At 42.1% G+C, this 21,789-nt stretch overlaps 1 protein-coding gene across 5 annotated transcripts in view; it reads left to right on the top strand.

The window, feature by feature from the left end:
- lobo (lost boys) overlaps positions 1-21,789 on the top strand; it is a 308,482-nt gene that overhangs the window by 225,071 nt on the left and 61,622 nt on the right. Inside the window, exons 1-2 of one of the 5 annotated variants that reach the window (XM_068229770.1) lie at positions 13,327-13,401; positions 13,495-13,598. The exons of 1 other annotated variant lie outside the window; for it this stretch is intronic. The gene's annotated coding sequence lies outside the window, so the exon portion shown is untranslated. Of the gene's footprint in view, positions 1-13,326; positions 13,402-13,494; positions 13,599-14,386; positions 14,510-20,744; positions 20,776-21,789 lie in introns of those variants that run through there. 3 more of the 5 variants (XM_067156794.2, XM_067156797.2, XM_067156795.2) reach the window with 3 other exon arrangements.

Raw genomic sequence — 21,789 nt, 5'->3', positions numbered from 1 at the left:
AGTACAGATTACTGATTATACGTAGATCATTGTGATCAATACCGAGTTGTTGAAGAATCGTGATTAACTTTTCATGTTTAACACAGCCAAATAAAACAAGCATAAACATCCACGTTCATATCCATGCACCGCTGTGTAATACATTTAAGGAGAAAAGTGCTTCACGCGTGCCCTCCAATTTGATCCTGGAGGTTCCCGTTCCCGAGGTCGTCCGAAGAAGCGGTGGCTCGACTGCATCAAGAAGACATGCGTCTTCTGAGCATCACTACAGCTAACGCCCTTGACCGCAGGAAGTGGAGGATGGCGTAGTTAAAAGCGGGCCCTGCACCAATGAGGGACTAAACGCTAGGAAAGAAGAAGAAGAAGCTAATTATGTGTGAAGTGAATTTTTGTAGACTTCTTTATTGTGATGTTGACTGATATTTGACGAACTATTTTGTAGTTTAAGAGTTTTTGTTGTGTGTTTAATTAAACGTTTTCGATTATTTTGTTTCGCGTGGAGCTTTCTCATTGTTGCAGCCCAGATTGTCTGGAAAGTAGTTGATCCCTTCAAATAAATAACAAAAGTAAATGATGTATTTACGCATCGCGTTATTGATATGATGGACATGCTTCCTGCTTACAACTGTTGAATCTATCACCAATCAGCTTGGCGAACTGGAAAACAGTGGAATCAACATTTTCTTTTTCACTCCTTTTTACCCTCCAGCCAACGGCCGTAGCCGTGTTGAAACACCGGATCCCGTGATATCTCCGAAGTTAAGCAACATTGGGCGTGGTTAGGAGTTGGATGGGTTGCCACGCGCTGTTGGTGGGGGGGGGGGTAAGGGAATGGAGGAGCGGAAAGGAACTGGCCACCCTACCGCACATAAACTCCGGCTCAGGAACACCACTGCGGAGGTTCGGACCTGCCTTCGGGCAGAATAACCCTTACCTTTACCCTCCATGCCGGTGAAGGATTAACTTGAATGTAAACGGCATCCAGAGTGTCACAGTTCATCCTAGCGACCCGGAAAAATATGGATTGACATTAATATTTGTCGTTTCCGATAGTGTTTACATGTCGCTCCCTCCCAACCCCCAACCGCAGGGGTGTTAAGGGGTATCATACCCGCACGGTATTTTTCTCCAGATAGTAAGTTATATGTATACCCAAGTTTGATTAAGAGCTACGCTAGAAAATACACATATACCAGGTGTTTGCTTAAATCTTTTCCGGTTTCAGACTCCAGCGAACAGTACGCAGTGTATGAATTTGACACATACGTCAGTTTGTTCACCTGATATTAACCTACCAACACACATAAGTTCAGTCCGCGTCTGTGGTGTATCGTTCAGTGATCATGTCGACGTTTGTGCCTTAAAAAGAACTTTGCTTTTCTTATTTAATCAGAAGGAAAAGGCAGTGGAAAGTCATCGTTTGCTGGTAGAAACGTATGGCGAACACGCTGCATCGATTAGAACATGTGAGACATGGTTTGGACAATTTAAACGTGGTGATTTCAATGTGAAAGACAGTGCGCGCTCTGGTAGACCACAAAAGTGCGAGGACGCGCAATTGCAAGCGAAGCTTTCCGAAACAGTTAATGCACAACGCTATCGCCAAGAAATGATTGACCGAAAGACGACCGGAATGGGCCAGAAGACACGACAGTGCGCCGTCTCACACAGCAAAACCAGTAAAAGAGAAATCGCTTGGATGGAACATCCTTCTGCACCCGCCATACTGCCCCGACGTGGCGCCATCTATCACCTCTTCGCATCAACGGGGCACGCGATCGCAGAGCAGCACTTCAGCAATTTCGAGGAAGTTGGAAAATGGCTCGACGAATGGTTTGCCGCAAAAGACAAGCAGTTTTTCTGGCATGGTATTCATAACTTACCTGAAAGATGGGCGAAGTGTGTTGAAGCTGATGGCGAATATTTTGTATTTAAAAAAATGAATTTGCCTTGAAAATTACGTGTTTTCTTTAGCACAAAAACCGGCAAAAACGTGTGCATGCACTGACACTGTACATCCACAATCTCGGTCATTTTGGATAAAGTTTCTTCTTCACCCATTCTCACTCCCCATGGCGATGGTGGCTGAACGTGGACTTCAATGTCATCCTGAGTGTAACTATTTATCTCACCGACCCCGCGAATTATTGATTCAACACTAATATAGGTTGTTTTCGGTTGTCTTTATATGTCACTCCCTCTCCACTCCACTTCTAGGGTTGGTTAGTGTGTCATATACATAGACTTAAGTCACATGCATACCAAGAATGGTAGAAACTGCAGGTTTGCCGACAGTCGTCATTTTTAATTTAGTACCGAGCTCGATCGCTCCAATCGCTTATGTGCGGCTAGTATGCAGTATTCGGGAGATAGTGGGTTCGAGGTCTACTGTCGGCAGACCTGAAGATTCCCCCCCCCCCCCGTGATTTCACATTTTTACACCAGGCAAATGCTGGGGCTGTACCTTAATTATTTGCCGGACGAGTTGGCCGTGCGATTAGGAGCGCGCAGCTGTGAGCTTGTATCCGGGAGATAGTGGGTTCGAGCCCTACTGTCGGCATCTCTGAAGATGGTTTTCCGTGGTTTTCCATTTTCACACCGGGCAAATGCTGGGGCTGTACCTTAATTATTTGCCGGGCGAGTTGGCCGTGCGATTAGGAGCGCGCAGCTGTGAGCTTGTATCCGGGAGATAGTGGGTTCGAGCCCTACTGTCGGCATCTCTGAAGATGGTTTTCCGTGGTTTTCCATTTTCACACCGGGCAAATGCTGGGGCTGTACCTTAATTATTTGCCGGGCGAGTTGGCCGTGCGATTAGGAGCGCGCAGCTGTGAGCTTGTATCCGGGAGATAGTGGGTTCGAACCCTACTGTCGGCATCTCTGAAGATGGTTTTCCGTGGTTTTCCATTTTCACACCGGGCAAATGCTGGGGCTGTACCTTAATTATTTGCCGGGCGAGTTGGCCGTGCGATTAGGAGCGCGCAGCTGTGAGCTTGTATCTGGGAGATAGTGGGTTCGAACCCTACTGTCGGCATCCCTGAAGATGGTTTTCCGTGGTTTTCCATTTTCACACCAGGCAAATGCTGGGGCTGTACCTTAATTAAGGCCACGGGCACTTCCTTCACATTCCTAGGCCATTCCTATTCCATAGTTGTCATAAGACCTATCTGTTACTTCGCCGATATCTTGACGTGACTGTGAGCAACCCGCCAAGTTCATAATGTATTGCGGGCTCAGGGTGAGCCTTCGCCTCCTACGTATTATTGTAGTGGTCATTTAGTGATTTGATTTTAACATTACATAATGCTAACTGAACTTAGAGACCTGTCAATGCCTGATGATTCGCCGGCAGGAAATTCCGGAGGGAATAAAACAAAAATATAGCAAATGTGTCCAGTAGAACGGACGGATGGACTGGACAAAACTGTCTTTAGTAAACTTCCTTAATATTTAGGTAATAATAATCTTATGGCCTCAGGTACCGTGTGTAGACATTTCAATTTAGTCTAGGCCTACTAGATTCCAAAAGTAAACCGAATCTTTCTTGGGCGCCTATGGCTGAGATTTAATTAATTTTGTCGGGTAAACATCAAATGTATCTGTTACGGGGATACCCGTGGAATGCAGAGGTGAAAGAAGGTGCCGGGGTGAATGGGTCTAACTACAAGGCCGAGATATAAATTAAAATTGCATTAAAGGTTATATTTTCGAAAATAGCAAAACTTAACAATATTCACATAGAATTTCAAAGTTTAACAAATAACAATAATTCAACAAATAACCGACAATCAGGTACAAGACCAGGAAAAGCCAAGATTTAGAGGCAATTTAACAATCTGGGCTTCAAGCCCCAAGTTTTACAATTCCTGAGCTCTCAGCAGCTCACAAACACATATTTAACACAGGGCAGAAATCCCCAAATACTGGCTCCCACCAAGCAATGTCAAGCCTCCTAGAGGCACATTTCCAATACCTAAAAGATCTGACCCGCTTTCAGTTTTCCAAGCCTATGAAAGGCAATATCAGGCTCAACCCTAAATTGCCATCAACGCACAACTTACACAACATGAAACGGGGGTATCTTGTACCCAGCCTACTGGGCCTTAGTAGAAAAATAATAGGTTAAGTTAATGGCCCAAACTGCAGAATGAATGGAGGCGTGAATTTGCACTCCTACATGAAACTTCTTAAAACTTAAGAGGCACTAGGCCGATGAAACAGGGGCTATTCCCAAACTATGGAGGTGACTCGTATACTGAATAAATTTAACACATTAAGGAAGAGTAGAAAATCGGTTACAAAAACGTAGTCACCTCCAATCAAAATGAAGGGGAGGTCGAGAGGGTAAATCACTCTCTATCCCCGATTTACAGTTAAAGATATATAAGGTTTTTACATAAACAAGAAGAAATTTACATTTTTAAGAGATAGGTTACATGGTAAAATTTTCGGACCTTCCCCGCGGGTTAAACTGCTGAGCTAGCAAGAAATAAAGATGTTAAGTGGCCATTACCTTACAGAAAAACTGCTGCCTGAAGAAAGAGGCGCTTCCCGCCTCCTGCTACACGTCCATACACTAAGCTAAATGTTGATGATGTGGCCGAGAGACAAGAAAATCAGCAGTTTTTATACCATCGGGGAAGATTCGAGACCTTTCATGAATAATTAAGACACACCCACAGGCGTTTATTGGTCACAGTTACACACACAATCGAAGAAGAAAGACACGATTGGTCAAAAATTAATTACAGAAATAATTAATTGGCTAACTTCAAAACTGGCGGAAAGAAAAGATTAATATTGCCAACCCACAAATGAAAGAACGAAATTTAGTAATAAGAAAACTTATGAATCCAAAATTTCTTCAAAAAGGTTCCTTCACTTCGCACCAGGGTGCATGATCATAGTTTTTTAGTAGAGACATCTATGAGACAATATCCAAACTTCTTGATAAATAGTAAACAAAAACACGACGAAATTAACACAGTGACATCTTCAGAGCAAAAGTTTAAGTAGATCCAGTTTTAAGTTCACAGTTTCTCCTGTAGAGGAGTACTTTAAGGCGGAAAATTCAAATGTGCGGCGTAGAGGTGTACCAGCCGGTACAGTATCAACAGATATCTTTTAGATGTCGACATCGTACGACATGGGGTGTCGAATGGATTTTTCTCCGCCCTTCAAAAATCCGACTACCTCTGCCGGATTTGAAACCGCTGTCTTGGGATCCGGAGGCCGACACTCTACCACTGATCCACAGAGGGAATTTCTCGTCAAATTCAACGTCGTCACTAAGAATTGTTTTGTTTATGTATATAGCAAATATAAAGTCGAACATACGTAGTTGAAAGTGTTCTGTTATGGTGACAGATTCTTAACAAACCAATGCGGCCTGCACATCTTTTACTAAAAAAAAAACATGGCCTTTTGTTTCTCTTTAAAATGGTTGGGAACGTCTTGTCTATTGTTTACAGTAGTGACCGAGAATGGAGTGATAGGGTCCCGTGAGAACAGTATTGTGAACCTGTCTGACTCTTTGGCGGTATGGAGGGGAGTGGACACAACACCTGCCCAGTAGCCTTCAGCGACCCGGGTCACCTTCCTCCGGGTCCTCAGGAAAATGGGTCATCCGCCCTTTGAAATGTTTCTTCTTCGTCTTCACTTTAGATAGGACGCTGTTGGAATGGTAGCCGAACTCGCTAAGCTCCCTCTTTACTGGTCGAGCGGTTTGATTCCAGACGGATTACTTTCCCGTGACTGGTGTAGTGGTTCGTGTGATTAGCTGCCACCCCCGGAGGCCAGGGCTCGATTCCCGGCTCTACCACGAAATTTGAAAAGTGGTACGAGGGCTGGAACGGGATCAACTCAGTCTCGAGAGGTGAACTGAATAGAGGGAGGTTCTATTCCCACCTCAGCCATCCACGAAGTGGTTTTGCGTGGTTTCCCCACTTTTCCAAGAAAGTGCCGGGATGGTACCCACAAAGGCCATGGCCGCTTCCTTCCCTCTTCCTTGTCTATACTTTCCGATCACCATCCCTTCCCCCCCCCCCCCCCCCGCACAAGGCCCCTGTTCGGCATAGCAGATGAGGCCTCCTGGACAAGGAACTGGCCCTCCTGCTCAGTTGTATCTCCCCGATACAAAGTCTCACGCTCCAGAACACTGCCCTTGAGGCGGTAGAGGTGGGATCCTTCGCTGAGTCCGAGGGAAAACCGACCCTGGAGGGTAAACAGATAAAGAAGAGGAAGAAGAAGAAGAAGTAGTAGTAGTTCTGTGACTTAATGAAAATGAAAATCCACAACCTGTTTTCCAGTCTTGACCGGTCAGGGATGTAATGAATGAATCATATATAGACCATTATTTCAATGGGGTCGCCACTGCCAAGGTGATTTATGAATGAGTGATTAATGCTAGTCAGAGTGGAGAGTATTGCTGGAATGAGAGCTGACAGGGAAAACCAGAGTACCGGGAGAAAAACCTGTCCCGCCTCCGCTTTGTCCAGCACAAATCTCACATGGAGTGACCAGGTTTTGAACCACGGTATCAGCGGTGAGAGGCCGGCGCGCTGCCGCTTGAGCCACGGGAAGACACTGAATGTCCACTTTTTTAAAAGTAAATATTCAAACTGGACACAACACATTGCATTAAAAAATGATTTTTGTTCGTGGCGTCGACCTGTATATATCATCTACCACTACTTTCACCATATGATAGGAACGTGCGTGAAGTGGAATTGCGGAAGTGTAGAGCAGGACCTCTCAGGGTGCATGCACTGTGCACGGTGCAAAAGACGACTTCGCTTGGTTGACCAGAGTGCAGACCCCCCACTCCTCGATTTGGAGCAATAGCGCTGTCTCTCTCCTTCCCCACGCCTGTCTCGCTCGCTCCGCCTGTATCCCTCTTCCTCACTTGCTCCGCAGCGCTCCAATTCCGAGCCGAGTTGAGCCGAGCTTAGCCGAGTGGAACCGATGCACTGTGCACAGAAACTCTGTGCCTCAGTTTGCACGCGTGAGATTTTGGGCGTTTGAGAGGCCCTGGTGTAGAGTGCTGAATGTGAGAAAAGAAACGTTAAGGACAACACAAACACCCAGCCCCCAAGCCAGGGATACTAATCATTTACAATTAAAAACCCCGGGGCCGGACACACATTACATTACTTTTCACCATTTTTATAGAACAAGTAGTTCATATTTCATTCCATATTATGTTTAGCCAATGTGTATGTACATATTTAGCCATTTTTAGTACGGTACATATAAATCCTAGCCCTGATTAAAAGTGAAACGTAGTAAGATTAAGGGCAGTTGATTGCTTCTTCTTCGTGGGGTCGCCACTCTATATCAGTTTAGTCTAGTTTTACGGCCGGATGCCTTTTCTGGCACCAACCCTGTGCGGGGTAGGGGGGAATGTATTCTCTATTGCGTGTTTCTGTGGTGGTTTGTAGTGTGGTGTATGTTAACCCAAACACCTCCCGTGGTAGAGGAATTAAACATTCAAAGTTAAAATCCCCAACCTGGCCGGTAATCGAACCCGGGGTCCACTGAACCGATTGCCACTACGTTCATCATTCAGCCAAGAAGCCGCACAGAATGTTTGTATAAATCATCATCATCATCATCATCATCATCATCATCATCATCATCATCATCAATGTTCTGCCATATGTCAGGTATTCACATGGCAGCTCTCCACGCAGTCCTGTCTCTTGCCACCTTCTTTGTTTCCTAATACTTGTATTCTATCCTGATACTGTCCGGCATCTGATATCTTCTCCGTCCTCTTTGTCTTTTTCCATTTACCGTTCCTTCTGTAGTATCTATAGCCAACGGCCGTAGCCGTGTTGGAACACCGGATCCCGTGAGATCTCCGAAGTTAAGCAACATTGGGCGTGGTCAGGAGTTGGACGGGTTGCCACGCGCTGTTGGTGGGGGGTAAGGGAATGGAGGTGTGGAAAGGAACTGGCCACCCTACCTCACGTAAACTCCGGCTCAGGAATACCTCTGCGGAGGTTCGGACCTGCCTTCGGGCAGGATAACCCTTACCTTATAGTATCTATAAGCAAGCAATCTCTCCTCATCTAATGACCAGTCCGATTGTGCTTTCTCTTCTTGATTAACATATTTTTCTCTTCCCCAACTCTTCTCAAGACTTTTACATACCGATTTTCATTACATTCTGTTCACCCATTATCTCGACTTAGCAATAAAAATACACTGTCATGAATACAGGTATCGCTGTTATCATAGCCGGTATGGTGAAAATGTATAAGATTTAAATAATTGGAAATTTAATTCTATATAACTTTAGTTATGTATTATTTATCGATAGGACTACTAATAATTAATTAAATTTTAGGCCTTCCCCCAAATTACCATTTTACTCAGCGTTAATAAAATTATTTATGGTCTAAATCATAGCGACTTATTCTCCGACTTCGCATACCGATTTTCATTAAGATAGGTCCACTAATAACATAAATATTAGGGAATTCCATTTTAGGCCTTCCCCTAAACTATTTTTTTCTTAGCGTGAATTCAATTATTTATGGCCTAGCTTGTAGTGACTTATTTCCCGACTTTGCATACCGATTTTCATTAAATTCTCTTCAGCCGTTTTCTCGTGATGCGTGTACAGACAGACAGACAGACAGACAGACAGACAGACAGACAGACAGACAGACAGACAGACAGACAGACAGACAGACAGACAGACAGACAGACAGACAGACAGACAGACAGACAGACAGACAGACAGACATTACGGAAAAGTAAAAATTGCATTTCCTTGTTACTGTGGACACGACTGATACAGAAATACCATCCTTTTTAAATTCTGATCAATGTGTCCGGCTCCATGGCTAAATGGTTAGCGTGCTAGCCTTTGGCCACACGGGTCCCGGGTTCGATTCCCGACAGGGTCGGGAATTTTAACCTCAGTTGGTTAATTTCGCCGACACGGGGGCTGGGTGTATGTGTCTTCATCATCATTTCATCCTCGTCATGATGTGCAGGTCGCCTACGGAAGTCAAATCAAAAAGACCTGCTTCTGGCGAGCCGAACTTGTCCTCGGACACTCCCGGCACTAAAAGCCATACGCCATTTCATTTTTTTTCTGATCAATGTACAGACAAAACTCTTATTTTATAGGCCTATAGATAGATTATGTTTTGGTGAAGTTTGCGCCCGCAAAATTTGGCGCCCTGCCTCAGGCTCTACAGGTCTGTTTATAAATACGTTTTCTTCAGAAAGAACTCAGCTGACTACGACCACTGAGTAACCGAAGCTACTATAACACATATCTAAGATCAGAGAAACATAATTTAGGAACATTATTATCGCTAAAGAAGTGTTTAGGTTGAAAAGTTGAGGACATAGAGCAGTGATATGACCTTAGAAAATCTTAAGACGCTATTTCCACAGCTACGTCACGGTCGTATGCTGGTGCAGAGACACACATCAGCCCACATGATTTATACTGCAAAGCCGACTCACATGTTCAGGCGATTCTTTCCAGAAGAAATGTATGTTTACACGGTGATAATTCATAAAATAGGATAATAGGATAAATATCTTTCCCTGGGGGGGATGAATTTTCTGTTTTATAAGAGCGGGAAATCTTCTCCATCCGACGTTAATTCGAATTCTGATTAGAACACACGATTAAGTGATTTTAATCCATCAGCAGATGAGGTAGTTTCTGAAAATATACGAAATTACATGAGAAGAAAAAGTAATATTTTGGGGCTGTGACGTAGTGGTAGGAATTCCCACGTGGCTCTGCCATGGATTAACGACTCAGGTAGTCTAATATAATTAAGTAAAAGTGGGTTGACTCCGCACTCCTGGTCATCCGAGAAGTACCGGTAGTTTCCCAACGTCAGTTCTGAATAAATGTCCGGGTGGTACCTAATTTATAGCTCACAGCCTATTCCTTTTCAAACAATAACCCCCTCTGGGTGGGAGCGGTAGAATAACACCCACGGTATCCCCTGCCTGTGGCAAGAGGCGACTAAAAGGAACCTCAGGGGCTCTCAACTTGGGAGCGTGGGTTGGCGACCATGGGGCTTTAGCTGAGTCCTGGCATTGTTTCCAATTTGTGGCAGGCTCTTCACTTTCATCTATCCGATCCGACCTCCCTTGGTCAGTTCTTGTTCTTTTCCGACCCCGACGCTGTTAGAGCACTCGAGGCCTAGGAAGTCTTTCATTTTTACGCTTCACGTGGCCCTTGTCTTTCTCTGGCTGATATCTTCATTTTTCGAAGTGTCTGATCCCTTCCATTTTTCTTTCTGAATAGTGTTATATTGAGATGGTTGTCTGGTTGTACTTCTTGAAACAATAAACACCACCAGCACCTCTCAAACAGTAGTAGATGTAAAAGAAAGACTAGTTACAGTTTGCTTTACGTCGCAGCGACACAGATAGGCCCTGGGGACAGGAGTTGGAAGGAAGCGACCGTGGCCCTCATTAAGGTACAGCCCCAGAATTTGCCTGTGTAAAAACGGGAAACCACAGAAAACCATCTTTAGGGCTGCCGACAGTGGGGTTCGAACCCACTATCTCCCGAATACAAGCTGACCCACACCGCCCAGCCATTTCCTATAGGTAAAAGACTAGTTACAAAATAACGTTAATTGCGCTTTAAAAATATTATGAAATGTTACAAATAATCACAAGATGTGTGCATATTACGAGTCTCGCGGGGTCAGACAAAGCAAAATGCCGTGTCCTACAAAGCTGCTCACCCCGAAGGCCTGGACATGATGCGTGGTCAGCGCGTCGAAACCTCTTAACCGTTATTCTTGGCTTTCTACACCGAGATCGTTGTCTCACCGTCAGATAGCTCCTCAGTTGTAATCAAGTAAGCTGAGAGGACCTAGAACCAGCCCTCAGATCCAGGTAAGAATCCCTTACTTGGCCGGGAATCGAACCCAGAGCCTCCGCCCTCCGGGAAAGAGGCAAGCTCGCTACACCTAGATCGCAGGTATGTGACCTCCCTTCGGCAACTCTTGTTCTTTTCCAACCCCGACGATATTAGAGCATTCGAGGCCTTAAGAGCCTTTTCATTTTCCCGCCTTTCACGGCTCTTCCGTTTTCTTTGCCGATACCTTCGTTTGTCGAAGGTTCGTACCTTCTTTCTTCCTCCTTCGAGTTGTTTAATTGTTCGAGTGTCGAGTGAACATAACGTATACATTTATTTACCCGTAAATATTGTATACTAGGTCGTGTTGTAAGACACACACATATACTTGCGGGCCGCCTTAATTTAACTACTACCGGGCGAGTTGGCCGTGTGGTTAAAGTCGCGCAGCTTTGGGCTTGCATCCGGGAGATAGTGGGTTGGAATCCCACTGTCGACAGCCCTGAAGATGGTTTTCCGTGGTTTCCCATTTTCACACCAGACTGTACCTTAATTAAGGCCACGGCCGCTTCTTTCCCACTCCTAGGCCTTCCCTATCCCATTGTCGCCGCCATAAGACCTATCTGTGTCGGTGCGACGTAAAGCAACTAGCAAAAAAAAATTCAACTACTTTAATCCTTGCTCATAAATCCGTAGGAAGAATGAGTGATAAGTAGAAAGAAACAGAAATCTGGGATCACTTCTCTAAAATAAATACTTAAGACTATCCACAGAAATCTGTGGGCATCCAGAAATCAAAATCCGGGATCATTCAGGCAATACAATATGGGGTCATTCAAAAAATGAACATCTGATTTATTCTCAAAATAGTAGGCTACATCTAGAATCTTTCATGAAATTAAAACTCTTGGATTATTAATGAAAAGCAAGAAAACCTCGTGACATTTCTCAAACAGAAAGATCTCTGTTCAATATTCCAACTAAAAAATTAACCGGGATCTTTCGACAAATACAGAAACATCTTGTGTGTCTGTGTAGTCATCAGCCCAGATACTAGTTAGATCCTCGAACAATACCACCAAAAGTTATGCAGGTACGAGTAAACCGCGTCAACCGATGGGAGCACCAAAATGGTGCATACAGTACTATTAACAGGCAAGATGAAGAGTTTGTCATTGCTGTCTTCATTGGGCCAGAAAATACTATTGCAGCACGGCTGACTATGAGCAACATCTTTCATAACACTCAGACGCAGTGGCTGTGCTCCGCAGTAGCGGCGATTGGAAATTAGAAGCGAGGGGGCAAAAAATATACAGACAATAAAAAAAGTAGCCGGTTTTGTGGGACATAGTGGGCGGGGGGTAAGTGTTTTGATGCTCTCTGAGCGAATTTCGACAGAGAGGTAAAGGTTGACAGTTTGCCAACTTAAATGCAGTACCGGTAATAGCTTTGAGATTTTTGATACTATACAATCAAATTTTCACCAATGGAACAATATTACACATGTATTACAATTAAAAAAACATTTAGTATTTGACTACACACTAACAAACTATCAGACGCTGAAGAGACTTGCTGAATGATGGATGCATGTGGCAAGTGGGTGAATCATATCTCAGTGCCCCCCTGTTACCCTTCCTCACAGCACATGCAAAGTCTCCACTACTTGCTGTGGCGTTATACAAAGTGGTTAGCCGCGACGAACAATATTTTGTGCATATTTCCACTAATCATTTTGTTAATAATTAAAGAAAATGAAGAAAGCTGGTAAGACAACAGGGCTTGTGCAAATTGCTTTTTTTAAAAAATATTTCCTAGTTTCGGCCGACTAAAATGGAATAAAACTGTAATGTTTTCTCCACAAAATGGGGGGGGGGGGGCAGTATCACCGTTGCTGGGAGGCCCCCCCCCCAATCACCGCTACTGGTGCTCCGAATGTCATTACTCAGCACTACCCATAACACCCCAGCTGCTTCCATATTGTCATAGCCATGGATGAGACTGGGACTTAGGTGGAAGTTATATTTTGTTATGGCCTGTGCCAGAAGTACTGCCATCCATCAAGAAATGGCAGGAGGCGGAAGAAACATCTTGCATTAAAGAAAAACCGGTGTTCGTTCATAAAACATTTAGGCCTACCGGTACCTACTTTTCTTCTCTTAAGATCACATTAGGCCCACTCATTTAGATCTTAATACGGACTGCAAAGAGACTGGATGGTCTGTGGTTTTATATTTACGAAAAGCAAAATACGCATGCATTGTAGGATTTAAAATAAATTTGTTTCCGCATGTATCTTAATAAGCTACTGCTAGCGCCATCTAGTGACTAAAGTAGAAACTACTACGGCAACATCCTATACGAAAGGTGCTGTGATTGGCTGAAACATTTTTCATTTTTTGTGTTGGTAATAAAACGAATGAATATCTATTAACAGCTGATTTAAGAGAAGCTGTCATTTTTTAAAAAAGTTTCGTTTATTGTCCAGCGCAAATTTTAATAGGTGCCGTGTGTGGTATTCAGCTTCAGTGACTTCAACTGCTCTGTGCCAGGTAAGAAATGTGGTTTATAAACACAGTAAGACGAAGATACCGGTACTAGAAATTCGAAACATAATATATTTTTATTTTGTTTTGGTATTTTAGGCGATGAAGAAAGCAGCGGAAAATTACTTCATTAAAAATTTCTCAACTACGCCTGGGGATTCAACTAGCCTTCAGGCTGAAGATTCAACATACATGCGTACAGCGTAGGTTTGATGCACCAATGTGCTTTATGTAAAATATATAATTTACGTTACAATTCATTAGGATAGAATCGACAGATATTTTCATAGTATTTTATGTGAACTAATAATATTTAGATTGCGTTTCAAGCGGTGAAAAATTATAAAGTTTGCATAAAGTTTATTTGCCTCTGTGAAGTTAGAATCTCCACAATCCTCTAGCTGCGTGGTCACTTATCATTAAATCATTAAATAAAAAGTCTAACTGTAGTCACCTCGGTCTCCTTTTACCTTCCATGACCGAATCCATAATTCGGTGGTAATTCCGTAGACCCTTAGCGGCTACAGAGGTGAAAAACCAATATTAAAATGACTTAAAGCGATATATGAAGTAGCGTAGACGAGAGATCCTTTCCTTGTGGTTGCCAGGGAACCCTCCTTTCCTTGTGGTTGCCAGGGAACCTCCCCCTCGCCCACTTTCGCAGTATTCTTACTTATATAGAAGAATTAAAAAGGAGGCTCTGCAGATCAGAGTTTTGCTACCATTTTCTGTTGCTCTTGGCCGGCTTCGGTCATCGGTCAGCTGTCATTAATAGTAATCTCTTATTGCTGACTGGCTGTCGCAGACGAACGGTGTCCTCCAAGGCGATCCACTCAGCCCTATCCTGTTTAATGTTCTCACGATGTCACCAAAGGAATGGCAGGAGCAAGCACATACGTATACGCTGATGACATGGCCATCGCAGCGACAGATATAGATAAACTGCAAGTATCGCTAAACACACTATGTGAATGGGCAGAGAGAAACGACATCCAGATAAACGAAGAGAAGACGGAATTGGTAGTATTTAGGAAAGGAGGAAGACTCACTGAAGCAGAGAACATCAAATGCAATGGCAAACTACTCAAGAGGGCTAACAATTTTAAATATCTAGGTATCACAATTCAAACAACGGGAAAGAGTTTCAGTTTACATATAAGATCTAGAGCAGTGGCGGCCACTAGGGTTATGAATGAAATCAGGAACATCACACAACTATCGATCAGCACAGCTATGGACTTGTTTAGGTTAAAGATACTACCTGTTCTGACTTATGGCCTAGAATTAGTGGCAGAATACCCCACGTACAAACAGCTGGAAGAATTGGAGCGAGTAAAGGCTAGATACCTGAAGAGAATTTTAGGAGTCCCGCAGAATGCAAGATCGAGGCTAGTGTATGAGCTTAGGCCTACCAGGGATCTTCTTAATAGAGGATCTGAGATGCGAGCTCATACTTCAAGCTAGTACCAGCTTCAAACAGTTTATACAAGATCTGCATGAGAAGAAAAACAACATACCAGAGGACTTCTATGCAACATCTGCTATGCAAGACAGGACCTGGATGGAAGCTAATCATGATATGCGACACGTGACGACGAGATTGGCGATCCATGGTTTCCACCACAAGGTGTGCTGCGACAAATTATTTCACGAACCAAATGAATATGTGTGTGAGTTGTGCTTGGAATTCTGTGATAGATACCATATTGTAAAATGCAGTAATAGACAGAAATCCATCGTAGCTTATAGCAAAGAAAAGTAATGTGTATGTAATGTAAATGTAATGTAATGGTATTCTGCACGGCATGTGCGCATTTTTCAATAATAATTATTGCTCCGATAGAGCTCGCATCATGCGTCCCCACAAGGCTGCCAGCATTATTGAAAAGAAGGAAACCGCGCATTTTGAACTTGTCATGTCGGGCTTCTTGTACGTCTCCTTGTTCTGTACTTATCATGGCGTGTGCTGGTTGGGGTTGTTTTGTTTTAGACGTATACAGGATTATAATTGACAAAGTGCAATTTACGAACGTTTTAACAGCTCACGGTGTGATTAATCGCGTTTATTCTTGTGGAGTGTGCTGGAGCTCAGTTCATTTTCTTCTGCAGGAAACTTACGTACCTGCGACTTCCATGAATTAGCTAAGAGGGGTACCTTTTTTGGAGGCACATCTTCCCCCTTCTCCCGTGAAAGTGATACGGTTCGTAACATTATAGTTACTACGTAACAGGCCCCACTACCCGCTTATTAAATACGTACTGAAAGTCGGCTAAGACAAGGGTATTCGTAACTCAGCACCTCTTGGAGGAATAAGAATAGTCGTTGAAATCGATGAGGCAAAATATGGCAAGAGAAAAGTATGATCGCGAGCATCGTGTATTAGGGTAATTGGTTTTTGCGACGTTGAGCGGGACAATAATAAGACATTCTTTCTCGTGCCAGTGAAGTTCGGAGATAGCATTATTTGCTGACAATTATTGAGTATAAAATAATAAACAATGTTATTTACTTTACGTCCCAGAGACGCCGAGGTGCCGGAATTTAGTCCGCAAGAGTTCTTTTTCGTGCCAGTAAATCTACAGACACGAGGCTGACGTATCTGAGCACCTTCAAATACCACCGGACTGAGCCAGGATCGAACCTGCGAAGTTGGGGTCAGAAGGCCAGGGCCTCAACCGTCTGAGCCACTCAGCCCGGCTGTTAACGAGTATATATATCCTCCCCAGTACGACAATAATATCGGACTGCTTGGAGGCATAAAACAGCCTCCAGGTTGAGGGTTTTTGGCATTCAAAGGTGAAACACATAGAAGTGCACGCGGGTACGAACGGAACCACGAACGTCTTGCGGGAGAGATTTTGCTGTTCACACCAACATGATCGAGAGAAAGTGGAGAAATGTAAGACAATCTCTCCCCGTATCAGGGTGTAAGAAGGAGCACTTCGTAGGATACTTGGCTGAAAACCTATTTAAATACTACCACCTCCGCGAAGAACTAGTTCAGAGTTTCTACGGGCAGCTAGCACACTGTATCCCCCGCGACAGTGAAGGTAATCAGTGTTGAGTATTTCCATTTTTCACCACTGTTGAGCATAGAATAGGCTAGAGTCACTGTAACCCCTGCCCAATGATCTTGTCACAAGGCAGAACCTAACCAATACAGATCAGTGGTTCTGTCACTAGTCAGACCTAACCTGCACAGACCAGTGTTGTGGCGTGGGATACTAGAGACCTGGAGGCCGCTTTGCGGCTCTGACCTTTGCTTTGCTTTGCTTTGCTTGCCCCCATCCAGTCACCTTGTCACAAGCTGGACCTAACCAGTCCAGACCGGGCGAGTTAGCCATGCTGTTAGGGGTGCGCAGCGGTGAGCTTGTATCCGGGAGATAGTGGGTTTGAACCTCACTGTCGGCAGCCCTGAAGATGGTTTTCCGTGGTTTCCCATTTTCATACCAGGCAATTGCTGGGGCTGTACCTTAATTAAGGCAATGGCCGCTTCCTTCCCACTCCTAGCCCTTTTCTATCCCGTCGTCCTATCTGTCGGTGCAACATAAACAAGTAGAAAAAAAGAAAAAAAACAATCCAGACCAATGATTTTCTCACTAGCTGGATCTAACCTATCCAGACCAATGGCTTTATCCATCCCAGTGGTCTTGTGAAGTTTTGTAATTTCTAAGTTGGCAGCCTTGTGTTGCTGTGATATAGTGCAAAATTAAAGAAACGGGTCAGTTTCTGGTGAAAATTTCTCACATGTTAATAATAATAATAATAATAATAATAATAATAATAATAATAATAATAATAATAATAATAATAATAATAATAATAATCAAATTTCGGACTAACAATCCGATCTTATCCTGGAATCTAATTCCTCACTTTGTATTTTATACAATTTCAATTGCAGTATGGAAAGTCCGCTGAATGAAGGCACTACCCCAGGTGGTAACTCGAAAGAGAAATCCACCATTACGTCACGCAATGCATTGGGACTAAAGGTTCTGGGGAGTCCCAACAACTGCAATCAGAAGGTTGAGTCGGAGCAACCTTGGAATCCTTCTAAAATGAAATTCAAAAAGGAATTCTTTTTTGGCACTTTAAATGTAAATTCTCTACTCAAGACTGGTAAACAAAAAGAACTAGAAATACTTCTAGAGAAAAACAATATTCAAATTTTGGCAGTTCAAGAAACTAGATTCCTAGATGAAAATGTAATAGACACTTGTAACTACAGGATCTTTAAAGGCAAACCAGCAATCAAAATTATGAAGGGGATGCCACTACTTGGTACAGCTTTCTACATTCATAAAAGTATAATAGGAAATGTAACAGAATTTAAATCCAACTCAGAAAGAATATCTCTCCTATCAATTAAATGCAAAAACAAAACGTACACACTTGTTAATTGCCATGCACCAATAAATGAAGACAATAGGAAAAACCCTCAAAAAACAGAAGAATTCTGGGTTCGTTTGGAAAACGAAATATCCAAAATTCCGAAAATGAACACCATAATACTATTAGGTGACTTCAATGCACAAATAGGTAGAGAAAAATTTAGAAATGTAGTAGGACATTACCCAGCCCACAGAAGAACAAATACAAATGGTATTAGGCTAATCAGTTTGTGTCAAAGCTATCACCTGAAACTAATGTCAACCTTCTTTAGAAAACTCCCCAGAAAAGCTAAAACGTGGATATCTCCAAACCCAATGTTAGGAGAGTTTCAGTTAGATCATGTGGCTGTTTCAAAAAAAAGTACAAAAGAAATTATGAATGTGAAAGTGGTAAGGAATGGTGAATTTGATTCCGACCATTTTCTCTCTAAAATTAAAGCCAAACTCCTACCTAATAAAGAACAAAGAAAGCCACAGAGGTTAATAAAATATAATGTAGACAGACTTACTATAACAAAAGAATCAATTAAAAACTACCAAGATGAAATTAAAGTGGCTAAACAAGGCAACTGGCAAGAAATATCCAAAGCAATTAATTATGCAGCACAGAAAACATTTGGGCCAATAAAAAATAAAAGGAAAATATGGTGGAATGAAATATGTGAAGAAGCTTTAGCAGAGAGGGCTAAAACATGGAAAAAATGGAAATGCTCAAAGAAAATTGAAGATTTTGATCAGTTTAAACAACAAAGGAAGGAAACAGCAAGGATAATCAGAAGTACTAAACGAGCCTTTCAAAAGGAGAAACTTATAGAAATGGACAAAAACTTTATAAAAAGTAACACCCGTGACTTTTATCAGACTTTTAAGAATGAATTAAAGGGGTACCAAACTACAAATGTTAGTTTCAAGGATGAAAACGGCAGAATTGGACTAAGCAATACTGAAAATTGTGAGATATTAGCAAGATATTTTGATCAACTTTTGAACTGTCCTGAACCAAGTCATAAATTAGAATTTCAAGATATTGATGAAAATTTGGAAGAAATTGAAGAAGTAATTAAAACCCTCAAAAACAACAAAGCTAGCGGAGAAGATTCTATTACAGCGGAACTTTTGAAGTGGTCCTTGCCAAATATAGCAAATGAGCTACAATTACTCTTTGAAGAAATCTGGAAAACTGAAAAAATTCCTGAGGAATGGAAAGTAGCCTTGATACATCCACTCCACAAAAAAGGTAATAAACAGGACGTTAATAACTACAGAGGAATATCTTTATTAGCAGTGGCATATAAAATATTTTCCAATATTTTATTAAACAGAGTAGAAACAACACTAGACAATCATTTAGGTGAATATCAAGGTGGTTTCAGGAAAGGAAGATCATGCTCAGAACAAATATTTAATCTTAAGTCAATAATTCGCCACAGGTTACTTAATTCAAAGGACATTGTAGTCATGTTTGTAGATTTCAAAAAGGCTTTTGATTCTGTTGACAGAGAAACTATATATAAAATAATTCGAGAATTTGGCATAAAGTCTAAACTGGCAAATCTAATCCGTGAAACACTTACAGACACAGTCTCTAAAGTGAAATTTCTGGGAGAGATATCACAGCCTTTCAAAATAAAAACTGGTGTACGACAAGGCGACGGACTATCCCCAATTCTTTTTAATTGTGTCCTAGAGAAAATAGTGAGAATTTGGAACGAAAAACTTATTGAACTCAACATTTCACCGATAAGGTTAGGAAGAGGAAACAAAAGGATTGAAATAAATTGTCTTGCATTTGCAGATGACTTTGCAATACTTTCTGAAAATGTGACATCTGCTGTAACCCAAGTAAATGTCTTGGAAAGAATCGCCAGCAGAACTGGCTTAAGAATTTCTGCAGAAAAAACAAAATTTTTAACAAATATTTGGGATGCACCAAAATTTCTGAAAACAGATATTGGCCAAATAGAGAGGGTAAAAAAATTCAAATATCTAGGGGAAATAATCCAAGAAAATGGTTTAGAAAAATCTGCAGTAGAGGAGAGGGTACATAAAATGGAGAGAGCTTATGGTGTCACCAAAGATATCTACAATAAAAGATGCCTATCCAAAAATGCAAAAATAAGGCATTACAGCACAGTAGTGAAGCCAGAATGCCTATATGCAAGCGAGTGTCTGGCATTAAACTATAATTTAGATAAGCTAGAAATACTAGAAAGGCGAATCATGAGGAAAATATTAGGCCCACAAAACACAGCAGAAGGTTGGAAATTACGAAGTAATGCTGAAATATATCAAAAAATAGAAAATATATCAGATGTAATGAGGAAAAGGAGACTTATGTTTTTTGGACATTTATATCGAATGCAAGATAGTAGATTAACCAGTAAGATTTTCAGATATTTGTGGAGTAAGAAATCAACGACAAGCTGGGTCAACGAAGTAAGAAAGGATTTAGAAAAAAACAATATAACAACAGAAGAAATAAATAATAGAGAAGGCTTTCGGTTAAAAGTATTGAAAATAGAAGGATTCCAAGGTAGGAAAGTAAAAACGACTGGTTCAAAGTGGTCTGAAAACAGAAAGAAGAAACATAGTGAACAGATGAAAGCGTACTGGAAGAAAAGGAAAGAACAAAGAAGAAGGAATTGAAATTGGCACGTGGTCCTCTGGTGGCCCATTCGAAAGAATAATAATAATAATAATAATAATAATAATAATAATAATAATAATAATAATAATGGTGTGTGGCCTCCGTAGAGGCTGGTGCAGGTCTTTGAAGCTAATTTTCACAGGCAGCCAAATTACAATTGATGCACTTAGGAACTGTTAAAAAATTCTTTTCTCACAGATGAAATTAGAAGGAAAGCAATTGAAATGGGGAAACAGAACTGGACGATTTCCTTTAATTGGGTTAAGGTACATGTTGGAAATGAGGCGAATTGAATTAGCAGACCAGCTGGCTAAAGAAGCAACACTAAAGTGGTTTAGGTGAGTTTAGTTTGAGAAAGTGATAAAATGAATGGGACAATACATCAAAGGGTGAAATTACAAAATCACTTTTCCCCAGTGTACAGGACAGACTAAAATTGAAATTGAGTGTAACAACCAAATTATGGTTTTGATGACAGGGCATTGAAACATTAGATCATACTTGTACAGATTTCAAATTAGAGACAGTCCAAAACACACCTGTGATAATGGTCACCAGACTTTGGATCATTTGCTACACGAGAGTAAGTTATAAGGAGAAGAAAGAGATGTGTAAATAGCACATGTTTAAAGACTAGGAAATTGCTGTATCAGGAGAGATGGACTTAGGTTATTTATTCATTTTGCAAACTCCATCTGTTTTGAAACTTTAAAATAGATTGTTATATTTTATTAATTGCAAATTAATTAAGGTATTCACATCACACTCACTATTTCGATATTTCCCTGCCTAACCTCGCCTTAAATCTGGGAAAAGCCTCCTTCGGACAACAGTTGGTTTTGACATGAATGCTGATATTGCTAGAAGAAGAATGTGGAAGGAGAGAAGTGGTCATCTGTCCAACTGGATGACCCCAAAAGAAAACTTCCCTCCTGGCCACAAGGATGACTGGGCTACATGGACGGCGTTCAATGGACTACGAACTGGAGTCGGCAGAACCAAGCTGAACCTGCAGAAATGGGGGCTTTTGAGTGACTCTCCGCTCTGTGATTGTGGGGAACTACAGACAGCTCAACACCTTGAGCAGTTCCCCTTGAGTCTAACAACATGCACGATAGAAGATCTGTCACATGGTTTTTAGTGCCGGAAGTGTCCGAGGATATGTTCGGCTCACCTGGTGCAGGTGACCTGCATGTATGGATGTGAGATGATGATAATAGGGTAGGGAGTGTCGGCACGTAGCCCACTCCTGTCGATTAGCGCCAAAGCTTTACACCTCCATCTGCCAAATTACCATCAACAGCGTTATATGCCCTCGCTCTGTATGGACACTGTGGAGAGGTTTGGAAGCA

Source organism: Anabrus simplex, chromosome 12, assembly GCF_040414725.1.
Source record: "Anabrus simplex isolate iqAnaSimp1 chromosome 12, ASM4041472v1, whole genome shotgun sequence".
Lineage (NCBI taxonomy): Eukaryota > Metazoa > Arthropoda > Insecta > Orthoptera > Tettigoniidae > Anabrus > Anabrus simplex.
Note: the sequence above shows the minus strand (reverse complement) of the source record. Positions and strands in the feature narration are given on the sequence as shown.